The sequence below is a fragment of the Mobula birostris genome, chromosome 18, assembly GCF_030028105.1.
Source record: "Mobula birostris isolate sMobBir1 chromosome 18, sMobBir1.hap1, whole genome shotgun sequence".
NCBI lineage: Eukaryota > Metazoa > Chordata > Chondrichthyes > Myliobatiformes > Myliobatidae > Mobula > Mobula birostris.
The window spans coordinates 123,609-146,226 of record NC_092387.1 but is presented as its reverse complement, the minus strand read 5'-3'; positions in this window follow the sequence as shown (position 1 = coordinate 146,226).

Below are 22,618 nucleotides of genomic sequence, written 5' to 3'. Positions count from 1 at the left end.
TAACTGCAAACCTAATGGAAACAACTTAGATTAACTGCCCTCATGATTCTGAGATGTCTGAAAGTTGTTTCATACCTGTGCACATCAAGACAAAAAAGTTGTTTTCTCAGTGCATGCAATGCTTTTACAATACAAATAGTATACATTTCAATTTTACACCAAAGCACTTACTGCAAACCTAATGGAAACACTTTAGTTTAACTTCCCACATGATTCTGAGATGTCTGAAAGTTGTTTCATACCTGTGCACATAAAGACAAAAAAGTTGATTTCACAGTGAATCGAATGCTTTGACAGAAAAGTAGTATACATTTCATTTGTACTCAAAAGTCCTGACTGCAAACCTAATGCAAACACATTTGGTTAACTTCCCAGATGAATATGACTGGGTTTAAAGTTGTTTCATGCCTCAGTTCATCAAGACAAAAAAGTTCCTTTCTCAGTACAACTATGCTCTGACATTAAGGAAGTACACATCTGAATTTTACACCAAAGTATTTACTGCAAACTAATGGAAACAACTTAGATTAACTTCCCACATGATTATGAGTAGTTTGAAAGTTGATTCATGGCTGTACACATCAACACAAAAAAATTGTTATCTCAGTGAATGCAAAGCTTAGACAATACAAATAGTATACATTTCAATTTTACTACAAAGCACTTACTGCAAACCTAATGGAAACACCTTAGGTTAACTTCCCACAAGATTCTGAGATGTCTGAAAGTTGTTTCACAGCTGTACACATAAAGACAAAAAAGTTGATTTCACGTTGAGTAGAATGCTTTGACATAAAAGCAGTATACATTTGAATTGTACTCAAAAGTCCTGACTGCAAACCTAATGCAAACACATTTGGTTAACTTCCCAGATGAATATGACTAGGTTTAAAGTTGTTTCATGCCTCAGTTCATCAAGACAAAAAAGTTACTTTCTCAGTACTACTATGCTCTGACATTAAGGAAGTACACATCTGAATTTTACACCAAAGTACTTACTGCAAACTAATGGAAACAACTTAGGTTAACTTCTCACATGATTATGAGTAGTTTGAAAGTTGTTTCATGGCTGTACACATCAACACAAAAAAGTTGTTATCTCAGTGCATGCAATGCTTAGACAATACAAATAGTATACATTTCAATTTTACACCAAAGCACTTACTGCAAACCTAATGGAAACAACATAGATTAACTTCCCACATGATTCTGAGATGTCTGAAAGTTGTTTCATACCTGTGCACATCAAGACAAAAAAGTTGTTTTCTCAGTGCATGCAATGCTTTTACAAACAAATAGTATACATTTCAATTTTACACCAAAGCACTTACTGCAGATCTAATGGAAACACCTTAGGTTAACTTTCCACATGATTATGAGTAGTTTGAAAGTTGTTTCATGGCTGTACACATCAACAGAAAAAAGTTGTTATCTCAGTGAATGCAATGCTTAGACAATACAAATAGTATACATTTCAATTTTACTACAAAGCACTTACTGCAAACCTAATGGAAACACCTTAGGTTAACTTCCCACATGATTCTGAGATGTCTGAAAGTTGTTTCATACCTGTACACATAAAGACAAAAAAGTTGATTTCACGGTGAATAGAATGCTTTGACATAAAAGTAGTATACATTTCAATTTTACACCAAAGTACTTACTGCAAACTAATGGAAACACCTTAGGTTAACTTCCCACATTATTATGAGTAGTTTGAAAGTTGTTTCATGGCTGTAGACATCAACACATAAAAGTTGTTATCTCAGTGCATGCAATGCTTAGACAATACAAATAGTATACATTTCAATTTGACACCAAAGTACTTACTGCAAACCTAATGGAAACAACTTAGATTAACTTCCCACATGATTCTGAGATGTCTGAAAGTTGTTTCATACCTGTGCACATCAAGACAAAAAAGTTGTTTTCTCAGTGCACGCAATGCTTTTACAATACATATAGTATACATTTCAATTTCACACCAAAGCACTTACTGCAAACCTAATGGAAACAACTTAGATTAACTTCCCACATGATTCTGAGATGTCTGAAAGTTGTTTCATACCTGTGCACATCAAGACAAAAAAGTTCTTTTCTCAGTGCATGCAATGCTTTTACAATACAAATAGTATACATTTCAATTTTACAGCAAAGCACTTACTGCAAACCTAATGGAAACAACTTAGGTTAACTTTCCACATGATTCTGACATATCTGCAAGTTGTTTCATACCTGTGCACATCAAGACAAAAAAGTTGTTATCTCAGTGAATGCAATGCTTGGACAATACAAATAGTATACATTTCAATTTTACTACAAAGCACTTAATGCAAACCTAATGGAAACACCTTAGGTTAACTTCCCACATGATTCTGAGATGTCTGAAAGTTGTTTCATACCTGTGCACATAAAGACAAAAAAGTTGATTTCACGGTGAGTAGAATGCTTTGACATAAAAGTAGTATACATTTCAATTTTACAACAAATTACTTACTGCAAACCTAATGGAAACCATTTAGGTTAACTTTCCACATGATTATCAGTAGTTTGAAAGTTGTTTCATGGCTGCACACATCAACACAAAAAAGTTGTAATCTCAGTGCATGCAATGCTTAGACAATACAAATAGTATACATTTCAATTTTACACCAAAGCACTTACTGCAAACCTAATGGAAACACTTTAGGTTAACTTCCCACATGATTCTGAGATGTCTGAAAGTTGTTTCATACCTGTGCACATCAAGACAAAAAAGTTGTTTTCTCAGTGCATGCAATGCTTTTACAATACAAATAGTATACATTTCAATTTTACACCAAAGCACTTACTGCAAACCTAATGGAAACACTTTAGGTTAACTTTCCACATGATTCTGACATGTCTGAAAGTTGTTTCATACCTGTGCACATCAAGACAAAAAAGTTGTTATCTCAGTGAATGCAATGCTTAGGCAATACAAATAGTATACATTTCAATTTTACTACAAAGCACTTACTGCAAACCTAATGGAAACACCTTAGGTTAACTTCCCACATGATTCTGAGATGTCTGAAAGTTGTTTCATGCCTGTACACATAAAGACAAAAAAGTTGATTTCACGTTGAGTAGAATGCTTTGACATAAAAGCAGTATACATTTGAATTGTACTCAAAAGTCCTGACTGCAAACCTAATGCAAACACATTTGCTTAACTTCCCAGATGAATATGACTAGGTGTAAAGTTGTTTCATGCCTCAGTTCATCAAGACAAAAAAGTTACTTTCTCAGTACTACTATGCTCTGACATTAAGGAAGTACACATCTGAATTTTACACCAAAGTACTTACTGCAAACTAATGGAAACAACTTAGGTTAACTTCCCACATCATTATGAGTAGTTTGAAAGTTGTTTCATGGCTGTACACATCAACACAAAAAAGTTGTTATCTCACTGCATGCAGTGCTTAGACAATACAAATAGTATACATTTCAATTTTACACCAAAGCAGTAACTGCAAACCTAATGGAAACAACTTAGATTAACTGCCCTCATGATTCTGAGATGTCTGAAAGTTGTTTCATACCTGTGCACATCAAGACAAAAAAGTTGTTTTCTCAGTGCATGCAATGCTTTTACAATACAAATAGTATACATTTCAATTTTACAGCAAAGCACTTACTGCAAACCTAATGGAAACACTTTAGTTTAACTTCCCACATGATTCTGAGATGTCTGAAAGTTGTTTCATACCTGTGCACATAAAGACAAAAAAGTTGATTTCACAGTGAATCGAATGCTTTGACAGAAAAGTAGTATACATTTCATTTGTACTCAAAAGTCCTGACTGCAAACCTAATGCAAACACATTTGGTTAACTTCCCAGATGAATATGACTGTGTTTAAAGTTGTTTCATGCCTCAGTTCATCAAGACAAAAAAGTTCCTTTCTCAGTACAACTATGCTCTGACATTAAGGAAGTACACATCTGAATTTTACACCAAAGTATTTACTGCAAACTAATGGAAACAACTTAGATTAACTTCCCACATGATTATGAGTAGTTTGAAAGTTGATTCATGGCTGTACACATCAACACAAAAAAATTGTTATCTCAGTGAATGCAAAGCTTAGACAATACAAATAGTATACATTTCAATTTACTACAAAGCACTTACTGCAAACCTAATGGAAACACCTTAGGTTAACTTCCCACATGATTCTGAGATGTCTGAAAGTTGTTTCATACCTGTACACATAAAGACAAAAAAGTTGATTTCACGGTGAATAGAATGCTTTGACATAAAAGTAGTATACATTTCAATTTTACACCAAAGTACTTACTGCAAACTAATGGAAACACCTTAGGTTAACTTCCCACATTATTATGAGTAGTTTGAAAGTTGTTTCATGGCTGTAGACATCAACACATAAAAGTTGTTATCTCAGTGCATGCAATGCTTAGACAATACAAATAGTATACATTTCAATTTGACACCAAAGTACTTACTGCAAACCTAATGGAAACAACTTAGATTAACTTCCCACATGATTCTGAGATGTCTGAAAGTTGTTTCATACCTGTGCACATCAAGACAAAAAAGTTGTTTTCTCAGTGCACGCAATGCTTTTACAATACATATAGTATACATTTCAATTTCACACCAAAGCACTTACTGCAAACCTAATGGAAACAACTTAGATTAACTTCCCACATGATTCTGAGATGTCTGAAAGTTGTTTCATACCTGTGCACATCAAGACAAAAAAGTTCTTTTCTCAGTGCATGCAATGCTTTTACAATACAAATAGTATACATTTCAATTTTACAGCAAAGCACTTACTGCAAACCTAATGGAAACAACTTAGGTTAACTTTCCACATGATTCTGACATATCTGCAAGTTGTTTCATACCTGTGCACATCAAGACAAAAAAGTTGTTATCTCAGTGAATGCAATGCTTAGACAATACAAATAGTATACATTTCAATTTTACTACAAAGCACTTAATGCAAACCTAATGGAAACACCTTAGGTTAACTTCCCACATGATTCTGAGATGTCTGAAAGTTGTTTCATACCTGTGCACATAAAGACAAAAAAGTTGATTTCACGGTGAGTAGAATGCTTTGACATAAAAGTAGTATACATTTCAATTTTACAACAAATTACTTACTGCAAACCTAATGGAAACCATTTAGGTTAACTTTCCACATGATTATCAGTAGTTTGAAAGTTGTTTCATGGCTGCACACATCAACACAAAAAAGTTGTAATCTCAGTGCATGCAATGCTTAGACAATACAAATAGTATACATTTCAATTTTACACCAAAGCACTTACTGCAAACCTAATGGAAACACTTTAGGTTAACTTCCCACATGATTCTGAGATGTCTGAAAGTTGTTTCATACCTGTGCACATCAAGACAAAAAAGTTGTTTTCTCAGTGCATGCAATGCTTTTACAATACAAATAGTATACATTTCAATTTTACACCAAAGCACTTACTGCAAACCTAATGGAAACACTTTAGGTTAACTTTCCACATGATTCTGACATGTCTGAAAGTTGTTTCATACCTGTGCACATCAAGACAAAAAAGTTGTTATCTCAGTGAATGCAATGCTTAGGCAATACAAATAGTATACATTTCAATTTTACTACAAAGCACTTACTGCAAACCTAATGGAAACACCTTAGGTTAACTTCCCACATGATTCTGAGATGTCTGAAAGTTGTTTCATGCCTGTACACATAAAGACAAAAAAGTTGATTTCACGTTGAGTAGAATGCTTTGACATAAAAGCAGTATACATTTGAATTGTACTCAAAAGTCCTGACTGCAAACCTAATGCAAACACATTTGCTTAACTTCCCAGATGAATATGACTAGGTGTAAAGTTGTTTCATGCCTCAGTTCATCAAGACAAAAAAGTTACTTTCTCAGTACTACTATGCTCTGACATTAAGGAAGTACACATCTGAATTTTACACCAAAGTACTTACTGCAAACTAATGGAAACAACTTAGGTTAACTTCCCACATCATTATGAGTAGTTTGAAAGTTGTTTCATGGCTGTACACATCAACACAAAAAAGTTGTTATCTCAGTGCATGCAGTGCTTAGACAATACAAATAGTATACATTTCAATTTTACACCAAAGCAGTAACTGCAAACCTAATGGAAACAACTTAGATTAACTGCCCTCATGATTCTGAGATGTCTGAAAGTTGTTTCATACCTGTGCACATCAAGACAAAAAAGTTGTTTTCTCAGTGCATGCAATGCTTTTACAATACAAATAGTATACATTTCAATTTTACACCAAAGCACTTACTGCAAACCTAATGGAAACACTTTAGTTTAACTTCCCACATGATTCTGAGATGTCTGAAAGTTGTTTCATACCTGTGCACATAAAGACAAAAAAGTTGATTTCACAGTGAATCGAATGCTTTGACAGAAAAGTAGTATACATTTCATTTGTACTCAAAAGTCCTGACTGCAAACCTAATGCAAACACATTTGGTTAACTTCCCAGATGAATATGACTGGGTTTAAAGTTGTTTCATGCCTCAGTTCATCAAGACAAAAAAGTTCCTTTCTCAGTACAACTATGCTCTGACATTAAGGAAGTACACATCTGAATTTTACACCAAAGTATTTACTGCAAACTAATGGAAACAACTTAGATTAACTTCCCACATGATTATGAGTAGTTTGAAAGTTGATTCATGGCTGTACACATCAACACAAAAAAATTGTTATCTCAGTGAATGCAAAGCTTAGACAATACAAATAGTATACATTTCAATTTTACTACAAAGCACTTACTGCAAACCTAATGGAAACACCTTAGGTTAACTTCCCACAAGATTCTGAGATGTCTGAAAGTTGTTTCACAGCTGTACACATAAAGACAAAAAAGTTGATTTCACGTTGAGTAGAATGCTTTGACATAAAAGCAGTATACATTTGAATTGTACTCAAAAGTCCTGACTGCAAACCTAATGCAAACACATTTGGTTAACTTCCCAGATGAATATGACTAGGTTTAAAGTTGTTTCATGCCTCAGTTCATCAAGACAAAAAAGTTACTTTCTCAGTACTACTATGCTCTGACATTAAGGAAGTACACATCTGAATTTTACACCAAAGTACTTACTGCAAACTAATGGAAACAACTTAGGTTAACTTCCCACATGATTATGAGTAGTTTGAAAGTTGTTTCATGGCTGTACACATCAACACAAAAAAGTTGTTATCTCAGTGCATGCAATGCTTAGACAATACAAATAGTATACATTTCAATTTTACACCAAAGCACTTACTGCAAACCTAATGGAAACAACATAGATTAACTTCCCACATGATTCTGAGATGTCTGAAAGTTGTTTCATACCTGTGCACATCAAGACAAAAAAGTTGTTTTCTCAGTGCATGCAATGCTTTTACAAACAAATAGTATACATTTCAATTTTACACCAAAGCACTTACTGCAGATCTAATGGAAACACCTTAGGTTAACTTTCCACATGATTATGAGTAGTTTGAAAGTTGTTTCATGGCTGTACACATCAACAGAAAAAAGTTGTTATCTCAGTGAATGCAATGCTTAGACAATACAAATAGTATACATTTCAATTTTACTACAAAGCACTTACTGCAAACCTAATGGAAACACCTTAGGTTAACTTCCCACATGATTCTGAGATGTCTGAAAGTTGTTTCATACCTGTACACATAAAGACAAAAAAGTTGATTTCACGGTGAATAGAATGCTTTGACATAAAAGTAGTATACATTTCAATTTTACACCAAAGTACTTACTGCAAACTAATGGAAACACCTTAGGTTAACTTCCCACATTATTATGAGTAGTTTGAAAGTTGTTTCATGGCTGTAGACATCAACACATAAAAGTTGTTATCTCAGTGCATGCAATGCTTAGACAATACAAATAGTATACATTTCAATTTGACACCAAAGTACTTACTGCAAACCTAATGGAAACAACTTAGATTAACTTCCCACATGATTCTGAGATGTCTGAAAGTTGTTTCATACCTGTGCACATCAAGACAAAAAAGTTGTTTTCTCAGTGCACGCAATGCTTTTACAATACATATAGTATACATTTCAATTTCACACCAAAGCACTTACTGCAAACCTAATGGAAACAACTTAGATTAACTTCCCACATGATTCTGAGATGTCTGAAAGTTGTTTCATACCTGTGCACATCAAGACAAAAAAGTTCTTTTCTCAGTGCATGCAATGCTTTTACAATACAAATAGTATACATTTCAATTTTACAGCAAAGCACTTACTGCAAACCTAATGGAAACAACTTAGGTTAACTTTCCACATGATTCTGACATATCTGCAAGTTGTTTCATACCTGTGCACATCAAGACAAAAAAGTTGTTATCTCAGTGAATGCAATGCTTGGACAATACAAATAGTATACATTTCAATTTTACTACAAAGCACTTAATGCAAACCTAATGGAAACACCTTAGGTTAACTTCCCACATGATTCTGAGATGTCTGAAAGTTGTTTCATACCTGTGCACATAAAGACAAAAAAGTTGATTTCACGGTGAGTAGAATGCTTTGACATAAAAGTAGTATACATTTCAATTTTACAACAAATTACTTACTGCAAACCTAATGGAAACCATTTAGGTTAACTTTCCACATGATTATCAGTAGTTTGAAAGTTGTTTCATGGCTGCACACATCAACACAAAAAAGTTGTAATCTCAGTGCATGCAATGCTTAGACAATACAAATAGTATACATTTCAATTTTACACCAAAGCACTTACTGCAAACCTAATGGAAACACTTTAGGTTAACTTCCCACATGATTCTGAGATGTCTGAAAGTTGTTTCATACCTGTGCACATCAAGACAAAAAAGTTGTTTTCTCAGTGCATGCAATGCTTTTACAATACAAATAGTATACATTTCAATTTTACACCAAAGCACTTACTGCAAACCTAATGGAAACACTTTAGGTTAACTTTCCACATGATTCTGACATGTCTGAAAGTTGTTTCATACCTGTGCACATCAAGACAAAAAAGTTGTTATCTCAGTGAATGCAATGCTTAGGCAATACAAATAGTATACATTTCAATTTTACTACAAAGCACTTACTGCAAACCTAATGGAAACACCTTAGGTTAACTTCCCACATGATTCTGAGATGTCTGAAAGTTGTTTCATGCCTGTACACATAAAGACAAAAAAGTTGATTTCACGTTGAGTAGAATGCTTTGACATAAAAGCAGTATACATTTGAATTGTACTCAAAAGTCCTGACTGCAAACCTAATGCAAACACATTTGCTTAACTTCCCAGATGAATATGACTAGGTGTAAAGTTGTTTCATGCCTCAGTTCATCAAGACAAAAAAGTTACTTTCTCAGTACTACTATGCTCTGACATTAAGGAAGTACACATCTGAATTTTACACCAAAGTACTTACTGCAAACTAATGGAAACAACTTAGGTTAACTTCCCACATCATTATGAGTAGTTTGAAAGTTGTTTCATGGCTGTACACATCAACACAAAAAAGTTGTTATCTCACTGCATGCAGTGCTTAGACAATACAAATAGTATACATTTCAATTTTACACCAAAGCAGTAACTGCAAACCTAATGGAAACAACTTAGATTAACTGCCCTCATGATTCTGAGATGTCTGAAAGTTGTTTCATACCTGTGCACATCAAGACAAAAAAGTTGTTTTCTCAGTGCATGCAATGCTTTTACAATACAAATAGTATACATTTCAATTTTACACCAAAGCACTTACTGCAAACCTAATGGAAACACTTTAGTTTAACTTCCCACATGATTCTGAGATGTCTGAAAGTTGTTTCATACCTGTGCACATAAAGACAAAAAAGTTGATTTCACAGTGAATCGAATGCTTTGACAGAAAAGTAGTATACATTTCATTTGTACTCAAAAGTCCTGACTGCAAACCTAATGCAAACACATTTGGTTAACTTCCCAGATGAATATGACTGTGTTTAAAGTTGTTTCATGCCTCAGTTCATCAAGACAAAAAAGTTCCTTTCTCAGTACAACTATGCTCTGACATTAAGGAAGTACACATCTGAATTTTACACCAAAGTATTTACTGCAAACTAATGGAAACAACTTAGATTAACTTCCCACATGATTATGAGTACTTTGAAAGTTGATTCATGGCTGTACACATCAACACAAAAAAATTGTTATCTCAGTGAATGCAAAGCTTAGACAATACAAATAGTATACATTTCAATTTACTACAAAGCACTTACTGCAAACCTAATGGAAACACCTTAGGTTAACTTCCCACAAGATTCTGAGATGTCTGAAAGTTGTTTCACAGCTGTACACATAAAGACAAAAAAGTTGATTTCACATTGAGTAGAATGCTTTGACATAAAAGCAGTATACATTTGAATTGTACTCAAAAGTCCTGACTGCAAACCTAATGCAAACACATTTGGTTAACTTCCCAGATGAATATGACTAGGTTTAAAGTTGTTTCATGCCTCAGTTCATCAAGACAAAAAAGTTACTTTCTCAGTACTACTATGCTCTGACATTAAAGAAGTACACATCTGAATTTTACACCAAAGTACTTACTGCAAACTAATGGAAACAACTTAGGTTAACTTCCCACATGATTATGAGTAGTTTGAAAGTTGTTTCATGGCTGTACACATCAACACAAAAAAGTTGTTATCTCAGTGCATGCAATGCTTAGACAATACAAATAGTATACATTTCAATTTTACACCAAAGCACTTACTGCAAACCTAATGGAAACAATATAGATTAACTTCCCACATGATTCTGAGATGTCTGAAAGTTGTTTCATACCTGTGCACATCAAGACAAAAAAGTTGTTTTCTCAGTGCATGCAATGCTTTTACAAACAAATAGTATACATTTCAATTTTACACCAAAGCACTTACTGCAGATCTAATGGAAACACCTTAGGTTAACTTTCCACATGATTATGAGTAGTTTGAAAGTTGTTTCATGGCTGTACACATCAACAGAAAAAAGTTGTTATCTCAGTGAATGCAATGCTTAGACAATACAAATAGTATACATTTCAATTTTACTACAAAGCACTTACTGCAAACCTAATGGAAACACCTTAGGTTAACTTCCCACATGATTCTGAGATGTCTGAAAGTTGTTTCATACCTGTACACATAAAGACAAAAAAGTTGATTTCACGGTGAATAGAATGCTTTGACATAAAAGTAGTATACATTTCAATTTTACACCAAAGTACTTACTGCAAACTAATGGAAACACCTTAGGTTAACTTCCCACATTATTATGAGTAGTTTGAAAGTTGTTTCATGGCTGTAGACATCAACACATAAAAGTTGTTATCTCAGTGCATGCAATGCTTAGACAATACAAATAGTATACATTTCAATTTCACACCAAAGCACTTACTGCAAACCTAATGGAAACAACTTAGATTAACTTCCCACATGATTCTGAGATGTCTGAAAGTTGTTTCATACCTGTGCACATCAAGACAAAAAAGTTCTTTTCTCAGTGCATGCAATGCTTTTACAATACAAATAGTATACATTTCAATTTTACAGCAAAGCACTTACTGCAAACCTAATGGAAACACTTTAGGTTAACTTTCCACATGATTCTGACATGTCTGAAAGTTGTTTCATACCTGTGCACATCAAGACAAAAAAGTTGTTATCTCAGTGAATGCAATGCTTAGGCAATACAAATAGTATACATTTCAATTTTACTACAAAGCACTTACTGCAAACCTAATGGAAACACCTTAGGTTAACTTCCCACATGATTCTGAGATGTCTGAAAGTTGTTTCATACCTGTACACATAAAGACAAAAAAGTTGATTTCACGGTGAATAGAATGCTTTGACATAAAAGTAGTATACATTTCAATTTTACACCAAAGTACTTACTGCAAACTAATGGAAACAACTTAGATTAACTTCCCACATGATTCTGAGATGTCTGAAAGTTGTTTCATACCTGTGCACATCAAGACAAAAAAGTTCTTTTCTCAGTGCATGCAATGCTTTTACAATACAAATAGTATACATTTCAATTTTACAGCAAAGCACTTACTGCAAACCTAACGGAAACAACTTAGGTTAACTTTCCACATGATTCTGACATATCTGCAAGTTGTTTCATACCTGTGCACATCAAGACAAAAAAGTTGTTATCTCAGTGAATGCAATGCTTAGACAATACAAATAGTATACATTTCAATTTTACTACAAAGCACTTACTGCAAACCTAATGGAAACACCTTAGGTTAACTTCCCACATGATTCTGAGATGTCTGAAAGTTGTTTCATACCTGTGCACATAAAGACAAAAAAGTTGATTTCACGGTGAGTAGAATGCTTTGACATAAAAGTAGTATACATTTCAATTTTACAACAAATTACTTACTGCAAACCTAATGGAAACCATTTAGGTTAACTTTCCACATGATTATCAGTAGTTTGAAAGTTGTTTCATGGCTGCACACATCAACACAAAAAAGTTGTAATCTCAGTGCATGCAATGCTTAGACAATACAAATAGTATACATTTCAATTTTACACCAAAGCACTTACTGCAAACCTAATGGAAACACTTTAGGTTAACTTCCCACATGATTCTGAGATGTCTGAAAGTTGTTTCATACCTGTGCACATCAAGACAAAAAAGTTGTTTTCTCAGTGCATGCAATGCTTTTACAATACAAATAGTATACATTTCAATTTTACACCAAAGCACTTACTGCAAACCTAATGGAAACACTTTAGGTTAACTTTCCACATGATTCTGACATGTCTGAAAGTTGTTTCATACCTGTGCACATCAAGACAAAAAAGTTGTTATCTCAGTGAATGCAATGCTTAGGCAATACAAATAGTATACATTTCAATTTTACTACAAAGCACTTACTGCAAACCTAATGGAAACAACTTAGGTTAACTTCCCACATGATTCTGAGATGTCTGAAAGTTGTTTCATGCCTGTACACATAAAGACAAAAAAGTTGATTTCACGTTGAGTAGAATGCTTTGACATAAAAGCAGTATACATTTGAATTGTACTCAAAAGTCCTGACTGCAAACCTAATGCAAACACATTTGCTTAACTTCCCAGATGAATATGACTAGGTGTAAAGTTGTTTCATGCCTCAGTTCATCAAGACAAAAAAGTTACTTTCTCAGTACTACTATGCTCTGACATTAAGGAAGTACACATCTGAATTTTACACCAAAGTACTTACTGCAAACTAATGGAAACAACTTAGGTTAACTTCCCACATGATTATGAGTAGTTTGAAAGTTGTTTCATGGCTGTACACATCAACACAAAAAAGTTGTTATCTCAGTGCATGCAATGCTTAGACAATACAAATAGTATACATTTCAATTTTACACCAAAGCACTTACTGCAAACCTAATGGAAACAACATAGATTACTTCCCACATGATTCTGAGATGTCTGAAAGTTGTTTCATACCTGTGCACATCAAGACAAAAAAGTTGTTTTCTCAGTGCATGCAATGCTTTTACAAACAAATAGTATACATTTCAATTTTACACCAAAGCACTTACTGCAGATCTAATGGAAACACCTTAGGTTAACTTTCCACATGATTATGAGTAGTTTGAAAGTTGTTTCATGGCTGTACACATCAACAGAAAAAAGTTGTTATCTCAGTGAATGCAATGCTTAGACAATACAAATAGTATACATTTCAATTTTACTACAAAGCACTTACTGCAAACCTAATGGAAACACCTTAGGTTAACTTCCCACATGATTCTGAGATGTCTGAAAGTTGTTTCATACCTGTACACATAAAGACAAAAAAGTTGATTTCACGGTGAATAGAATGCTTTGACATAAAAGTAGTATACATTTCAATTTTACACCAAAGTACTTACTGCAAACTAATGGAAACACCTTAGGTTAACTTCCCACATTATTATGAGTAGTTTGAAAGTTGTTTCATGGCTGTAGACATCAACACATAAAAGTTGTTATCTCAGTGCATGCAATGCTTAGACAATACAAATAGTATACATTTCAATTTGACACCAAAGTACTTACTGCAAACCTAATGGAAACAACTTAGATTAACTTCCCACATGATTCTGAGATGTCTGAAAGTTGTTTCATACCTGTGCACATCAAGACAAAAAAGTTGTTTTCTCAGTGCACGCAATGCTTTTACAATTCATATAGTATACATTTCAATTTCACACCAAAGCACTTACTGCAAACCTAATGGAAACAACTTAGATTAACTTCCCACATGATTCTGAGATGTCTGAAAGTTGTTTCATACCTGTGCACATCAAGACAAAAAAGTTCTTTTCTCAGTGCATGCAATGCTTTTACAATACAAATAGTATACATTTCAATTTTACAGCAAAGCACTTACTGCAAACCTAATGGAAACACTTTAGGTTAACTTTCCACATGATTCTGAGATGTCTGAAAGTTGTTTCATACCTGTGCACATCAAGACAAAAAAGTTGTTATCTCAGTGAATGCAATGCTTAGGCAATACAAATAGTATACATTTCAATTTTACTACAAAGCACTTACTGCAAACCTAATGGAAACACCTTAGGTTAACTTCCCACATGATTCTGAGATGTCTGAAAGTTGTTTCATAACTGTACACATAAAGACAAAAAAGTTGATTTCACGGTGAATAGAATGCTTTGACATAAAAGTAGTATACATTTCAATTTTACACCAAAGTACTTACTGCAAACTAATGGAAACACCTTAGGTTAACTTCCCACATTATTATGAGTAGTTTGAAAGTTGTTTCATGGCTGTAGACATCAACACATAAAAGTTGTTATCTCAGTGCATGCAATGCTTAGACAATACAAATAGTATACATTTCAATTTTACACCAAAGTACTTACTGCAAACCTAATGGAAACAACTTAGATTAACTTCCCACATGATTCTGAGATGTCTGAAAGTTGTTTCATACCTGTGCACATCAAGACAAAAAAGTTGTTTTCTCAGTGCACGCAATGCTTTTACAATACATAAAGTATACATTTCAATTTCACACCAAAGCACTTACTGCAAACCTAATGGAAACAACTTAGATTAACTTCCCACATGATTCTGAGATGTCTGAAAGTTGTTTCATACCTGTGCACATCAAGACAAAAAAGTTCTTTTCTCAGTGCATGCAATGCTTTTACAATACAAATAGTATACATTTCAATTTTACAGCAAAGCACTTACTGCAAACCTAATGGAAACAACTTAGGTTAACTTTCCACATGATTCTGACATATCTGCAAGTTGTTTCATACCTGTGCACATCAAGACAAAAAAGTTGTTATCTCAGTGAATGCAATGCTTAGACAATACAAATAGTATGCATTTCAATTTTACTACAAAGCACTTACTGCAGATCTAATGGAAACACCTTAGGTTAACTTTCCACATGATTATGAGTAGTTTGAAAGTTGTTTCATGGCTGTACACATCAACAGAAAAAAGTTGTTATCTCAGTGAATGCAATGCTTAGACAATACAAATAGTATACATTTCAATTTTACTACAAAGCACTTAATGCAAACCTAATGGAAACACCTTAGGTTAACTTCCCACATGATTCTGAGATGTCTGAAAGTTGTTTCATACCTGTGCACATAAAGACAAAAAAGTTGATTTCACGGTGAGTAGAATGCTTTGACATAAAAGTAGTATACATTTCAATTTTACAACAAATTACTTACTGCAAACCTAATGGAAACCATTTAGGTTAACTTTCCACATGATTATCAGTAGTTTGAAAGTTGTTTCATGGCTGCACACATCAACACAAAAAAGTTGTAATCTCAGTGCATGCAATGCTTAGACAATACAAATAGTATACATTTCAATTTTACACCAAAGCACTTACTGCAAACCTAATGGAAACACTTTAGGTTAACTTCCCACATGATTCTGAGATGTCTGAAAGTTGTTTCATACCTGTGCACATCAAGACAAAAAAGTTGTTTTCTCAGTGCATGCAATGCTTTTACAATACAAATAGTATACATTTCAATTTTACACCAAAGCACTTACTGCAAACCTAATGGAAACACTTTAGGTTAACTTTCCACATGATTCTGACATGTCTGAAAGTTGTTTCATACCTGTGCACATCAAGACAAAAAAGTTGTTATCTCAGTGAATGCAATGCTTAGGCAATACAAATAGTATACATTTCAATTTTACTACAAAGCACTTACTGCAAACCTAATGGAAACACCTTAGGTTAACTTCCCACATGATTCTGAGATGTCTGAAAGTTGTTTCATGCCTGTACACATAAAGACAAAAAAGTTGATTTCACGTTGAGTAGAATGCTTTGACATAAAAGCAGTATACATTTGAATTGTACTCAAAAGTCCTGACTGCAAACCTAATGCAAACACATTTGCTTAACTTCCCAGATGAATATGACTAGGTGTAAAGTTGTTTCATGCCTCAGTTCATCAAGACAAAAAAGTTACTTTCTCAGTACTACTATGCTCTGACATTAAGGAAGTACACATCTGAATTTTACACCAAAGTACTTACTGCAAACTAATGGAAACAACTTAGGTTAACTTCCCACATCATTATGAGTAGTTTGAAAGTTGTTTCATGGCTGTACACATCAACACAAAAAAGTTGTTATCTCAGTGCATGCAGTGCTTAGACAATACAAATAGTATACATTTCAATTTTACACCAAAGCAGTAACTGCAAACCTAATGGAAACAACTTAGATTAACTGCCCTCATGATTCTGAGATGTCTGAAAGTTGTTTCATACCTGTGCACATCAAGACAAAAAAGTTGTTTTCTCAGTGCATGCAATGCTTTTACAATACAAATAGTATACATTTCAATTTTACACCAAAGCACTTACTGCAAACCTAATGGAAACACTTTAGTTTAACTTCCCACATGATTCTGAGATGTCTGAAAGTTGTTTCATACCTGTGCACATAAAGACAAAAAAGTTGATTTCACAGTGAATCGAATGCTTTGACAGAAAAGTAGTATACATTTCATTTGTACTCAAAAGTCCTGACTGCAAACCTAATGCAAACACATTTGGTTAACTTCCCAGATGAATATGACTGGGTTTAAAGTTGTTTCATGCCTCAGTTCATCAAGACAAAAAAGTTCCTTTCTCAGTACAACTATGCTCTGACATTAAGGAAGTACACATCTGAATTTTACACCAAAGTATTTACTGCAAACTAATGGAAACAACTTAGATTAACTTCCCACATGATTATGAGTAGTTTGAAAGTTGATTCATGGCTGTACACATCAACACAAAAAAATTGTTATCTCAGTGAATGCAAAGCTTAGACAATACAAATAGTATACATTTCAATTTTACTACAAAGCACTTACTGCAAACCTAATGGAAACACCTTAGGTTAACTTCCCACAAGATTCTGAGATGTCTGAAAGTTGTTTCACAGCTGTACACATAAAGACAAAAAAGTTGATTTCACGTTGAGTAGAATGCTTTGACATAAAAGCAGTATACATTTGAATTGTACTCAAAAGTCCTGACTGCAAACCTAATGCAAACACATTTGGTTAACTTCCCAGATGAATATGACTAGGTTTAAAGTTGTTTCATGCCTCAGTTCATCAAGACAAAAAAGTTACTTTCTCAGTACTACTATGCTCTGACATTAAGGAAGTACACATCTGAATTTTACACCAAAGTACTTACTGCAAACTAATGGAAACAACTTAGGTTAACTTCCCACATGATTATGAGTAGTTTGAAAGTTGTTTCATGGCTGTACACATCAACACAAAAAAGTTGTTATCTCAGTGCATGCAATGCTTAGACAATACAAATAGTATACATTTCAATTTTACACCAAAGCACTTACTGCAAACCTAATGGAAACAACATAGATTAACTTCCCACATGATTCTGAGATGTCTGAAAGTTGTTTCATACCTGTGCACATCAAGACAAAAAAGTTGTTTTCTCAGTGCATGCAATGCTTTTACAAACAAATAGTATACATTTCAATTTTACACCAAAGCACTTACTGCAGATCTAATGGAAACACCTTAGGTTAACTTTCCACATGATTATGAGTAGTTTGAAAGTTGTTTCATGGCTGTACACATCAACAGAAAAAAGTTGTTATCTCAGTGAATGCAATGCTTAGACAATACAAATAGTATACATTTCAATTTTACTACAAAGCACTTACTGCAAACCTAATGGAAACACCTTAGGTTAACTTCCCACATGATTCTGAGATGTCTGAAAGTTGTTTCATACCTGTACACATAAAGACAAAAAAGTTGATTTCACGGTGAATAGAATGCTTTGACATAAAAGTAGTATACATTTCAATTTTACACCAAAGTACTTACTGCAAACTAATGGAAACACCTTAGGTTAACTTCCCACATTATTATGAGTAGTTTGAAAGTTGTTTCATGGCTGTAGACATCAACACATAAAAGTTGTTATCTCAGTGCATGCAATGCTTAGACAATACAAATAGTATACATTTCAATTTGACACCAAAGTACTTACTGCAAACCTAATGGAAACAACTTAGATTAACTTCCCACATGATTCTGAGATGTCTGAAAGTTGTTTCATACCTGTGCACATCAAGACAAAAAAGTTGTTTTCTCAGTGCACGCAATGCTTTTACAATACATATAGTATACATTTCAATTTCACACCAAAGCACTTACTGCAAACCTAATGGAAACAACTTAGGTTAACTTTCCACATGATTCTGACATATCTGCAAGTTGTTTCATACCTGTGCACATCAAGACAAAAAAGTTGTTATCTCAGTGAATGCAATGCTTGGACAATACAAATAGTATACATTTCAATTTTACTACAAAGCACTTAATGCAAACCTAATGGAAACACCTTAGGTTAACTTCCCACATGATTCTGAGATGTCTGAAAGTTGTTTCATACCTGTGCACATAAAGACAAAAAAGTTGATTTCACGGTGAGTAGAATGCTTTGACATAAAAGTAGTATACATTTCAATTTTACAACAAATTACTTACTGCAAACCTAATGGAAACCATTTAGGTTAACTTTCCACATGATTATCAGTAGTTTGAAAGTTGTTTCATGGCTGCACACATCAACACAAAAAAGTTGTAATCTCAGTGCATGCAATGCTTAGACAATACAAATAGTATACATTTCAATTTTACACCAAAGCACTTACTGCAAACCTAATGGAAACACTTTAGGTTAACTTCCCACATGATTCTGAGATGTCTGAAAGTTGTTTCATACCTGTGCACATCAAGACAAAAAAGTTGTTTTCTCAGTGCATGCAATGCTTTTACAATACAAATAGTATACATTTCAATTTTACACCAAAGCACTTACTGCAAACCTAATGGAAACACTTTAGGTTAACTTTCCACATGATTCTGACATGTCTGAAAGTTGTTTCATACCTGTGCACATCAAGACAAAAAAGTTGTTATCTCAGTGAATGCAATGCTTAGGCAATACAAATAGTATACATTTCAATTTTACTACAAAGCACTTACTGCAAACCTAATGGAAACACCTTAGGTTAACTTCCCACATGATTCTGAGATGTCTGAAAGTTGTTTCATGCCTGTACACATAAAGACAAAAAAGTTGATTTCACGTTGAGTAGAATGCTTTGACATAAAAGCAGTATACATTTGAATTGTACTCAAAAGTCCTGACTGCAAACCTAATGCAAACACATTTGCTTAACTTCCCAGATGAATATGACTAGGTGTAAAGTTGTTTCATGCCTCAGTTCATCAAGACAAAAAAGTTACTTTCTCAGTACTACTATGCTCTGACATTAAGGAAGTACACATCTGAATTTTACACCAAAGTACTTACTGCAAACTAATGGAAACAACTTAGGTTAACTTCCCACATCATTATGAGTAGTTTGAAAGTTGTTTCATGGCTGTACACATCAACACAAAAAAGTTGTTATCTCACTGCATGCAGTGCTTAGACAATACAAATAGTATACATTTCAATTTTACACCAAAGCAGTAACTGCAAACCTAATGGAAACAACTTAGATTAACTGCCCTCATGATTCTGAGATGTCTGAAAGTTGTTTCATACCTGTGCACATCAAGACAAAAAAGTTGTTTTCTCAGTGCATGCAATGCTTTTACAATACAAATAGTATACATTTCAATTTTACACCAAAGCACTTACTGCAAACCTAATGGAAACACTTTAGTTTAACTTCCCACATGATTCTGAGATGTCTGAAAGTTGTTTCATACCTGTGCACATAAAGACAAAAAAGTTGATTTCACAGTGAATCGAATGCTTTGACAGAAAAGTAGTATACATTTCATTTGTACTCAAAAGTCCTGACTGCAAACCTAATGCAAACACATTTGGTTAACTTCCCAGATGAATATGACTGTGTTTAAAGTTGTTTCATGCCTCAGTTCATCAAGACAAAAAAGTTCCTTTCTCAGTACAACTATGCTCTGACATTAAGGAAGTACACATCTGAATTTTACACCAAAGTATTTACTGCAAACTAATGGAAACAACTTAGATTAACTTCCCACATGATTATGAGTACTTTGAAAGTTGATTCATGGCTGTACACATCAACACAAAAAAATTGTTATCTCAGTGAATGCAAAGCTTAGACAATACAAATAGTATACATTTCAATTTACTACAAAGCACTTACTGCAAACCTAATGGAAACACCTTAGGTTAACTTCCCACAAGATTCTGAGATGTCTGAAAGTTGTTTCACAGCTGTACACATAAAGACAAAAAAGTTGATTTCACATTGAGTAGAATGCTTTGACATAAAAGCAGTATACATTTGAATTGTACTCAAAAGTCCTGACTGCAAACCTAATGCAAACACATTTGGTTAACTTCCCAGATGAATATGACTAGGTTTAAAGTTGTTTCATGCCTCAGTTCATCAAGACAAAAAAGTTACTTTCTCAGTACTACTATGCTCTGACATTAAAGAAGTACACATCTGAATTTTACACCAAAGTACTTACTGCAAACTAATGGAAACAACTTAGGTTAACTTCCCACATGATTATGAGTAGTTTGAAAGTTGTTTCATGGCTGTACACATCAACACAAAAAAGTTGTTATCTCAGTGCATGCAATGCTTAGACAATACAAATAGTATACATTTCAATTTTACACCAAAGCACTTACTGCAAACCTAATGGAAACAATATAGATTAACTTCCCACATGATTCTGAGATGTCTGAAAGTTGTTTCATACCTGTGCACATCAAGACAAAAAAGTTGTTTTCTCAGTGCATGCAATGCTTTTACAAACAAATAGTATACATTTCAATTTTACACCAAAGCACTTACTGCAGATCTAATGGAAACACCTTAGGTTAACTTTCCACATGATTATGAGTAGTTTGAAAGTTGTTTCATGGCTGTACACATCAACAGAAAAAAGTTGTTATCTCAGTGAATGCAATGCTTAGACAATACAAATAGTATACATTTCAATTTTACTACAAAGCACTTACTGCAAACCTAATGGAAACACCTTAGGTTAACTTCCCACATGATTCTGAGATGTCTGAAAGTTGTTTCATACCTGTACACATAAAGACAAAAAAGTTGATTTCACGGTGAATAGAATGCTTTGACATAAAAGTAGTATACATTTCAATTTTACACCAAAGTACTTACTGCAAACTAATGGAAACACCTTAGGTTAACTTCCCACATTATTATGAGTAGTTTGAAAGTTGTTTCATGGCTGTAGACATCAACACATAAAAGTTGTTATCTCAGTGCATGCAATGCTTAGACAATACAAATAGTATACATTTCAATTTCACACCAAAGCACTTACTGCAAACCTAATGGAAACAACTTAGATTAACTTCCCACATGATTCTGAGATGTCTGAAAGTTGTTTCATACCTGTGCACATCAAGACAAAAAAGTTCTTTTCTCAGTGCATGCAATGCTTTTACAATACAAATAGTATACATTTCAATTTTACAGCAAAGCACTTACTGCAAACCTAATGGAAACACTTTAGGTTAACTTTCCACATGATTCTGACATGTCTGAAAGTTGTTTCATACCTGTGCACATCAAGACAAAAAAGTTGTTATCTCAGTGAATGCAATGCTTAGGCAATACAAATAGTATACATTTCAATTTTACTACAAAGCACTTACTGCAAACCTAATGGAAACACCTTAGGTTAACTTCCCACATGATTCTGAGATGTCTGAAAGTTGTTTCATACCTGTACACATAAAGACAAAAAAGTTGATTTCACGGTGAATAGAATGCTTTGACATAAAAGTAGTATACATTTCAATTTTACACCAAAGTACTTACTGCGAACTAATGGAAACAACTTAGATTAACTTCCCACATGATTCTGAGATGTCTGAAAGTTGTTTCATACCTGTGCACATCAAGACAAAAAAGTTCTTTTCTCAGTGCATGCAATGCTTTTACAATACAAATAGTATACATTTCAATTTTACAGCAAAGCACTTACTGCAAA